The sequence below is a fragment of the Ovis aries genome, chromosome 20 (genome assembly GCF_016772045.2).
Source record: "Ovis aries strain OAR_USU_Benz2616 breed Rambouillet chromosome 20, ARS-UI_Ramb_v3.0, whole genome shotgun sequence".
Lineage (NCBI taxonomy): Eukaryota > Metazoa > Chordata > Mammalia > Artiodactyla > Bovidae > Ovis > Ovis aries.
The window spans coordinates 20,326,343-20,336,774 of record NC_056073.1 but is presented as its reverse complement, the minus strand read 5'-3'; the positions used below and the strand labels follow the sequence as shown (position 1 = coordinate 20,336,774).

Sequence of the window (10,432 nt, the reverse complement as noted above, 5' to 3'; positions counted from 1 at the left end):
TTCCGGCAATGCAGGACAAATCCCTGGGTCAGGAAGATCCCCTGGAGAAGAGAATGGCAACCCACTCCAGTGTTCTTGCCTAGAGAATTCCACGGACATATGGGTTTGCAAAGAGTTGGACACAACTGAGGGACTATCACTTGCACTTTCTAGCTTTTGTTGACATCACTTGTTCTGAGGGCTTCGGGCCAGGTCATGAGTGATTTCTCCATTTCAAACCCAACAGACACTTTTAGTCTCAAGCAGAATGAATCCAAGGAGGAACACACCGAGACACATAATAATCAAACTGCAAATATTAAAGGTAAAATATTAAAAGCAACAAGGGAAAAACAACAAACAACATGTAAGAGAACTCACATAAGGTTATCAGCTGATTTCTCAACAGAAACACTACAAGCCAGAAGGGAATGGCATGATATATTTAAAGTGATAAAAGGGAAGAAATTACAATCAAAAATGCTCTACCTGGCAAGATTCTTATTCAAATTGGATTGAGAAATCAAATGGTTTACAGACAAGCAAAAATTAAAAACTCAGTACCACCAAACAAGCTTTATGACAAATAAAGGAACTTCTCTAGGCATGAAACACAAGAGAAGGAAAAGACCTACAGAAAATAAATCCCAAACAATTAAGAAAATGGTAATAGGATCATATACATTGATAATTACTTTAAATGTAAAGGGTTTAAATGCACCAACCGAAAGACATAGACTGGCTGGGTGGATGAAAACGTGTGTATATATGCACATCCACTCTCTACATCACTTTGCTTGATTCCCCAAATTGTATATAATTATTTTATATCATTAGGTTAATCATGTTCCCATTATGGCTTGCAATTGTGATTATCTTTCATTTTTGTCTGACATCTATTTCTGCTTTATTGACTATACCAAAGCCTTTGACTGTGTGGATCACAATAGACTGTGGAAAATTCTGAAAGAGATAGGAATACCAGACCACCTGACCTGCCTCTTGAGAAACCTGTATGCAGGTCAGGAAGCAACAGTTAGAACTGGACATGGAACAACAGACTGGTTCCAAATAGGAAAAGGAGTACGTCAAGGCTGTATATTGTCACCCTGCTTATTTAACTTCTATGCAGAGTACATCATGAGAAACGCTAGACTGGAAGAAGCACAAGCTGGAATCAAGATTGCCAGGAGAAATATCAATAACCTCATATATGCAGATGACACCACCCTTATGACAGAAAGTGAAAAGGAACTAAAGAGCCTCTTGATGAAAGTGAAAGAGGAGAGTGAAAGAGTTGGCTTAAAGCTCAACATTCAGAAAACGAAGACCATGGCATCTGGTCCCATCACTTCATGGCAAATAGATGGGGAAGCAGTGGAAACAGTGTCAGACTTTATATTTTGGGGCTCCAAAATCACTGCAGATGGTGACTGCAGCCATGAAATTAAAAGATGCTTACTCCTTGGAAGGAAAGTTATGACCAACCTAGATAGCATATTCAAAAGCAGAGACATTACTTTGCCAACAAAGGTCCATCTTGTCAAGGCTATGGTTTTTCCAGTAGTCATGTATGGATATGAGAGCTGGACTGTGAAGAAAGCTGAGTGCCGAAGAATTGATGCTTTTGAACTGTGGTGTTGGAGAAGACTCTTGCAAGTCCCTTAGACTGCAAGGAGATCCAACCAGTCCATCCTAAAGGAGATCAGTCCTGGGTGTTCTTTGGAAGGACTGATGCTAAAGCTGAAACTCCAGTCCTTTGGCCACCTCATGCAAAGAGTTGACTCATTGGAAAAGACTGTGATGCTGGGAGGGATTGGGGGCAGGAGGAGAAGGGGACGACAGAGGATGAGATGGCTGGATGGCACCACTGACTTGATGGACGTGAGTTTGGGTGAACTCTGGGAGATGGTGATGGACCGGGAGGCCTGGCGTGCTGCGATTCATGGGGTCGCAAAGAGTCGGACACGACTGAGCGACTGAACTGAACTGAATATTACATCATGTATGTATATATGTATATATATGTATACATGTATATATACATATATCTATCTATCTATCTATCTATCTATCTCACGGCTTTATCCATTCATCGTCGATGGACATCTAGGTGGCTTCCATGTCCTAGCTGTTGCAAATGATGCTGCAATGAACACTGGGGTACATGTATCTTTTAGAATTGTGATTTTCTCAGGCTATATGTCCAGTAGTGGGATTGCTGGTTCATATGGTAGTTTTATTCCTAGTTTTTAAAGAAAGTGCCATACTGCTTTCGATAGTGAGTGTAGCAATCTACATTCCCGCCAACTGTGCAAGGGGGTTCCCTTTTCTCCACACTCTCTCCAACACTCATTGTTTGTAGATTTTTTCTGATGGTGGCCATTTTGATCGGTATGAGATGATACTTCATTGTAGTTTTGATATGCATTTCTCTAATAATAAGTGATGGTGAGCATTTTTCATGGATTTATTAGCCTATGTCTTCTTTAGAGAAATGTCTGTTTCAACCTTTTGCCTTAAATGGACTAGTTGCTTTCTTATCCTCATTCTAAACAACAATATCCGGAGAAGGCAATGGCACCCCACTCCAGTACTCTTGCCTAGAAAGTCCCATGGACGGAGGAGACTGGTAGGCTACAGTCCATGGGGTCGCTAGGAGTCGGACACGACTGAGCGACTTCACTTTGACTTTTCACTTTTCACTTTCATGCACTGGAGAAGGAAATGGCAACCCACTCCAGTATTCTCGCCTGGAGAATCCCAGGGACGGGGGAGCCTGGTGGGCTGCCATCTATGGGGTCGCACAGAGTCGGACACGACTGAAGCGCCTTAGCAGCAGTAGCAGCAAACAACAATATCAATGAAATCACTGGTTCATATTTGTATTTTTATGTTCTGTAAGTTAAATATGTAACAGTTAAAATACAAAATGTATATACAGGTAGAGCCTGGGGTCTGGTATCTGACAATTTAATTCACATCTTATCTCTACCACTTACTAGCTGTGTGACCTTGGGCAACACACTTAACCTCTCTGTGCCTTGGTTTTCTCTTACATAAACTGAGGATGTTATCGGAAGCTCTGGTCCACTATGATTGCCTTCTTCTCTCAAACCCTTAACTCTTCTTGTCTCATTTTCTGAACAACTTACTTGCCACCTGTCATATACTACCTTCAGTCTTCATTCCAGGAAAATTATGGGGCACTTACCATATGCCAGTTACTGAGAGGCTGAGTCCTGGGCTGAGTCCTCAATAAGGTCACCAAATAAAACTTCACTTGCAACTTTTAGGTTGTGCATTTTCCTTTAGCTGACATTTTCAACACCAAAGCGCTCACAGCATTCTTACTTTGATTTGCTATCTCATTTCATAAGACCAGGGACAATACTGCTTTGTTGGAACTCCAAGGCTTACCTGATTCAGGGACAACAGAGAAGTCACTTAGATTTGGGCTGGGAAAGGATAAGGAACAGGACAGAGAGTTAGTGCCTGGAGAAGTATGATTCAGTAAGTAAAAGGAATGTCCCCCATCTGTCGATAAGACGTAGGATGACAGACTAGACTTTTAGCAATCCTCTCCTCCCTGCTTGGGACTTACCGGAGCACTGAAATCTTGGTTCACATTTGAAATCTCAACCTGGAGAGATTCAAGAAAAACTCTTTAGTAGCTCCAGTGGATAAACAAAAAGCAGACACAATGGTACATATCAACGAACTGATTGTTGCTATCTTTCTCCCCAGATGTAGAACGTTTCTAGGCTCCAAGTGAGCCCTCTTCATTGAAGAAGCTCTGAACTACAAAGGCAGTCCATCATGGTCTTTGATATCTGTTGAACTGAATTTGGGAAACTGCAAGGAATCTCATTTTCAATTTAAGCTGAGGGAAGGTTCTGGATTTTAAACAAAAGGGGTGAATCTTCTCTGGAATCTGTAGTCTGTCTGGTTAATCAAAAGACCTTTTGGATAAACACCAGTTACTTCTCTGACTTATCTCTGAAGTACGAAGTGCCTTCTGAGTATCTTGATCAGTTGAATTCTAGAAAAGAGAGAGCGGAAGTGACAACACTCTTTATAGCTTTCTGGAATTACTGATTTGCCATTTATTTTGTGTATCAGATTGCAGCCATGAAATTAAAAGATGCTTGCTCCTTGGAAGGAAAGTTATGACCAACCTAGACAGCAAATCAGAAAGCAGAGACATTACTTTGTCAAAAAGGTCCATCTAGTCAAGGCTATGGTTTTTCCAGTGGTCACTTATGGACGTGAAAGTTGGACCATAAAGAAAGCTGAGTGCTGAAGAATTGATGCTTTTGAACTGCGGTGTTGGAGAAAACTCTTGAGAGTCCCTTGGACTGCAAGGAGATCCAACCAATCCATCCTAAAGATCAATCCTGAGTGTTCATTGGAAGGACTGATGTTGAAGCTGAAACTCCAGTACTTTGGCCACCTGATGCGAAGGGCTGACTTATTTGAAAAGACCCTGATGCTGGGAAAGATTGAGGGCAGGAGGAGAAGGGGATGACAGAGGATGATGGTTGGATGGCATCACTGACTCACTGGACATGAGTTTGGGTAAACTCCAGGAGTCGGTGGTGGACAGGGAGGCCTGGCATGCTGCAGTTCATGGGGTCTCAAAGAGTCGGACACAACTGAGTGACTGAACTGAACTGAATACCACAAAGGCAAATCTATGCTCATCAATGATAATTATGAACTAGATGCAAATTGAGATCTATTTACTGGACATCTATATGCCATTTCAAACACTTCATCACATGTAATCACATTACTCTTCATGAGAAGTTAATTATTAATTCTGTCATTATTAATATTATTAACATATTGTTAATCTTGTTCTAGAATGAAGAAATTCAAGAGATTCAAGGTCACTTAGCTAACATCTTCCTCAAATGATAACCACAAGAAAATCATTTTTAAAATATATTGTTTGTATAAGCCTGCAGAGCTAGTTACTGGCATAGTTTCAAGTTAAGCTCTTAATCCTGAAGAATGCATTATTTGTTCTGTACCACAGTCCCTTGTTTATTCTATAAATTTCTGACCCTATAATTTTTAGATAATTACAACTTCTCTGCCTCATTTGTAAATTGAGGATAATGATGAAAGACTGTTAATGAAAAAAATGACACTATATATCTTCATATAGTGAAACTCAGGTATCCATGAAGAAATGAAGGGAAATTCACAAATAAATCTGTAAAGTCTAAAGTTATAAATTAAGTGTCATGAGATTAACTATAAATGACTTTAGGGTTTAGGCTACGTCTCATTTTTTCTTTCACCCCCAGGCCCCAGTTTAAAGAGAGATTCAACAAATGCGGAACAACGTGGATGAATAATAATAATTTCCGTAGGCCCTGGATAAATGTTTATACACTTGAAGGAAATAATGGAATTCTAGAACTGGAAGAGATCTTGGAACCATCTATACCCACGGTTCTTCAAACATTAACGTATGGCATCAGAATCCTCTGGCGAGTTTGTTAAAGCACAGGTCGCTGTGTTCCAGACCCCCAGAGTTCTTGGTACACAAAGTCTGGGATGGGCTTGAGCCTTGTCGTTTCTCTTTTAAAAAGACTTACTTATTTATCATTCGTGTTTTGGCTGTGCTGGATCTTCCTTGCTGCACTCGGGCTCTCTCTGGTTGTGGTAAGGGGGGGGGGCTACTCTCCAGTGCTGGCGCGAGGGCGGCTCATTGTGGCGGCTTCTCTCGCTGTGGAGCATGCGCACTAGGCACGGGGTCAGGCGCTGTGGCACATGGGCTTAGTTGCTCCTGGGTATGTGGGATCTTCCCGGATAAGGAATCCACACGTGTGCCCTGCATGGGCAGGTGGATTCTTAGCCAGAAGACCACCAGGGAAGCCTTGAGCATTGGCGTTTCTAACAAGTTCCCACGTGAGGCTGATGTTGCTGGTCCAGGGACCACACTTTGAGAATCACTAACCTGCCAGGACAATAACTAATATTCATTAAGGGCTAATTATGTGGCAGGCACTGTGCTAAAGGTATAATTCATATTAGGTCATTTAATCATTACAATAAGTCTACAGATGGTGACATTATTAGCATACTTATTTTAGTTATAAGAACAATGAGACCCAGAGAAGCCAAGTATTTAACCCAGACTCATCTACCTAATAAGTGGTGGAACCAGGGTGATGCTTTCAGGCTGTGTGATGCTACATCTGGCTCTCTCGGGTGATATTACAACTTCACAGAGTGAGGTGCCTTGTATATCAGCCTAGATGAAGAAATGGAAGCCCACCAGAAGTGACTCGCCCAAGGTCGCATGATGAATTGGAAGAGGAATATGAATGAGAACACTGTCTTCCTAATTCAGCATCTGCCATCTCTTGCCATAGAGCACGAGGAGCAGGCAAGGGTTCTACTCCGTCTTTCAGTGAATCCCCAAGGCCATCACCTTCTAATCAGTTTGAGTAGTACAGATGTCCTCATGGCGCTCTAATATCTTAGTCATTTTCCTTATTTACCCACTGTTTCATAACTTAAGGAGGTGCTGGTGTTTGTAGAGAAGAGAGTAGGGGTTGATGGATGAGTCATGAGGCTGGAGGCTAAAGACCGAGAAAGGAAAGGGGTTAATCAGACTGATGAATGGCTCAAGAGTGGATGGAAGATATGTCTCTATGTGTCTTGGCAAGTCCTCTGTAATATCTCTTCCCACAGTTAGAAAACCCAGCTCTCAGGGACTTTAGGTCACTGTACCTCAACCACCCAAGTCTCCCAGGGATGCTGGAAAGGAAAATTAAGAATGTTTGGTTTGGGGAAGATTGGGCCTAGGAGGGCTCTTAAAATTCTAAATTCAGTCCCCAGAGTCTCCGTCCTTAGATATGCTGTACTCTCTGGTTTCTGTGCCCATAAGTTTGTTTGTTTGTTTGTTTTAAAGTAAAACATAAGTCAAATTTATCAGATTTGTCCACGGTCACCAATGGTGATCTTCTTGCTGGTCTTGCCATTCCTGAACCCAAAGCGCTCCATGGTTTACACAATATTCATGCCCCCCTTCACCCTGTCAAAGACCATGTGCTTGCCGTCCAACCGTTCAGTCTTGGCAGTGCAGATGGAAAACTGGGAACCATTTGTGTTGGGGCCAGCCTTTGCCATGGACAAGATGCCGGAGCCTGCATGCTTCAGAGTGAAATTCTCATCAAATCTCTCGCCAGAGATGGACTTGCCACCGGTGCCATTACAGTGGCAAAGTCACCACCCTGGCACAAAAATCCTGGAATTATTCTATGAAAGCAGGAAGCTTTATACCAAATCTTATCTTCCCAGTGCTCAGAGCATGAAAAATTTCTGCTGTCTTTGGAACTTTGTCTACAAAAGCTCAGAGGAGATGGGGCCCAAGGGCTTGCCATTGTCGGCAATGTCAAAGAACAGGGTGGGCTTGACTGTGGCTGAAGGCTCCGGGGTGGCGCCGTCTACAAAGCTGTACCCATAAATTTTGCTAAACAGGTGTCTTTGAGCTCCACAGTGGTCAGGGTAAAAACATTTGAAGTGAGTTTAACATCAGAATTAAAAAAGAAATTTGTCCATTATTCAGAGTATGCCGTACCTGACACCAAGCAAATACCGTCAAACAGCAATGGCTAGGTCGCACTCGTGGTCAAAGCTGTCCTTTCTCTGGCCAGGAAAAGTTTAACATCCCTGTCTGCAAAATCTGATTTCTTTAAGGACCCTCTGTCCCTCATCCCTCCCTCCCTTTTCCTTTCACCGTGTCCCCTCCCCACACCTCCCCATTTTCTAGGCACTTTATGCAAAAGTGCACAAAGCTCCTCAACATTGAGATCGTGGGTATGATTATTACGGGCAAATTCCCGAACTTTCCAGAGCTTCAGAGGCATGAGTAGCCTGTGAATGTCTGTGTGGTCAGTGAGTTTGTTCTTTAGGATGAGAAACCTGGGAAGCATGCAGGCCCCAAAGATCAGGTGCTCTCAAATGAGTCATTGGTAACGAGCAGACGAAACACAAGGCGCAGCTGTCCACGTTTCCTTCCCCGGACCCCTTCCACCCCCTCTCCAAAATCTCTCCTGCCCTTGCTGGCCTTCCCCACCCTCTGCACGTAGAACAACTGGCTGAAAAGATGCATTTTTTTTTGGTGGCCAAGATAAGGTTAGAATGACTGTCACCATGACCCAGCTTCAGTTCAGTTCAGTCGCTCAGTCGTGTCCGACTCTTTGCAACCCCGTGGACTGCAGCAACCAGGCCTCCCTGTCCATCACCAACTCCCAGAGCTGCTCAAACTCATGTCCATTGAGTCGGTGATGCCATCCAATGATCTCATCCTCTGTCTTCCCCTTCTCCTCCCACCTTCAATCTTTCCCAGTATCAGTGTCTTTTCTAGTGAGTCAGTTCTTCGAATCAGGTGGCCAAAGTATTGCAGTTTCAGCTTCAACATCAGTCCTTCCAGTGAATATTCAGGACTGATTTCCTTTAGGATGGACAGGTTGGATCTCTTTGCAGTCCAAGGGACTCTCAAGAGTCTTCTCCAACACCAAAGTTCAAAAGCATCAATTCTTCAGTGCTCAGCTTTCTTTCTAGTCCAACTCTCACATCCATACATGACCACAGGAAAAACCATAGCTCTGACTAGACAGACCTTTGTTGGCAAAGTAATGTCTCTGTTTTTTAAAATGCTGTCTAGGTTGATCATAACTTTTCTTCCAAGGACCAAGTGTCTTTTAATTTCATGGCTGCAGTCACTATCTGCAGTGATTTTGGAGCCCAAAGAAATAAAAAGTCTCTCACTGTTTCCATTGTTTTCTCATCTATTTGCCATGAAGTGATGGGACTGGATGCCATGATCTTAGTTTTCTGAATGTTGAGTTTTAAACCAACTTTTTCACTCTCCTCTTTCACTTTCAATCAAGAGGCTCTTTAGTTCCTCTTCACTTTCTGCCATAAGGGTGGTGTCATCTGCATATCTGAGGTTATTGATATTTCTCCCAGCAATCTTGATTCCAGCTTGTGCTTCTTCCAGCCCAGCGTTTCTCATGATGTACTCTGCATAGAAGTTAAATAAGCAGGGTGACAATATACAGCCTTGACGGACTCCTTTCGCTTTTTGGAACCAGTCCGTTGTTCCATGTCCAGTTCTAACTGTTGCTTCCTGACCTGTTACTCATCGGAAAAGCATTTGCAAAGGCTGCGCAATCATGGATGAGCTTGTTAAACTGCTTTTGTCTTTTTGTTTGATTTACAACAGAGAGGCCACTGTGGCAGCTTTTTTTTTTTTTTTTTGAAAAATAAGTGCTAAATGAATGCAGTACCTGGAATACTGATATTTATCTGGAGCCAAAGGTATTTTTGGCCGATAAAATGGCATGGGCCTGCTTGGGGTCCCCAGTCACACAATGTTACAGGTCCTGCAGATGTCCACACAGCATATGAGTTTGGAGTGATGGGGACAGACAGCTTCTGGACAACTACCAGCTTTATGGCCCTGCCTCTCTCCTGGCCCCTAGTCCCAAAGGTCCTGGCATCTGTCTGTTTGCTAGGGCTTGGGCACGTAGTGTCCTTGGATGGTGGCATCTTTCCTCATACTGAGTTATTCTTAATTAAGCCTATAGGACTCAGCTTGGCAGTCTAGTCCCTGGACAGTCTGTTCCCAGCCAACTGTTGTCACTGACTTCTGCCCCGTGAGACCTGTGCCTTTTCTTACTTGGTAGAATGTTCTAGGCATGGGCTCTGGAAACAGAAAAATCTGGCTTCTGATCCAGCTCAATCCATCGTTCTGAACTAGATGGGGCTGTAACGTGACCTTTCCCACCTCCCCACCCTTGCTCATACCATTATCTTGGCCTGAAATCGTATCTCTGCTTTTCACATACAGGCGAACCCTATTCAGCTCTGAGTGAAAGTACAAGTGTTAGTCACTCAGTAGTGTCTGACTTCTTCTGACCCTGTGGACTGGAGTCCACCAGGCTCCTCTGTCCATGGGATTCTCCAGGCAAGAATACTGGAGTGGGTTGCCATTTCCTTCTCCAGGGGATCTTCCCAACCCAGGGATTGAACCCAGGTCTCCCGCATTGCAGGCAGACTCTTTATGGACTGAACCGCCAGGGAAGACAGGCTCTAAGGTTGCCTCTAAGGTCAAGTGCAAATACCGCTGTGAGCCCTTCTTACCCGCACAACGAGGTGTGATCTTCGGAGTTATCTCTGTGTCCCATCTCTTTGTCAATTTCCATATCTTGGCTTTAATTGTTCCCAGAGCTCTTTCTTTCCTGCGTTTCTGCTTTGAATCTCTGCCATTAAACTTATTACACAGCAGGGTTGCCAGATAAAATACAGGACGCTCAGCGAAGATTGAATTTCAGATAAACAAAGAGTACATTCGTTCAGTATAAATATGGCCCAAATATTATAAGGGGGAAAGCTTACATTAAATTTTTTCTGTCATTTATCTGAA

General features: G+C 43.2%; 1 pseudogene; it reads right to left on the bottom strand.

Annotated features, from left to right (window-relative positions):
- Positions 1-6,930: 6,930 nt before the first annotated feature.
- On the bottom strand, positions 6,931-10,211 carry LOC106990470 (peptidyl-prolyl cis-trans isomerase A-like; annotated as a pseudogene).
- Positions 10,212-10,432: the final 221 nt, after the last annotated feature.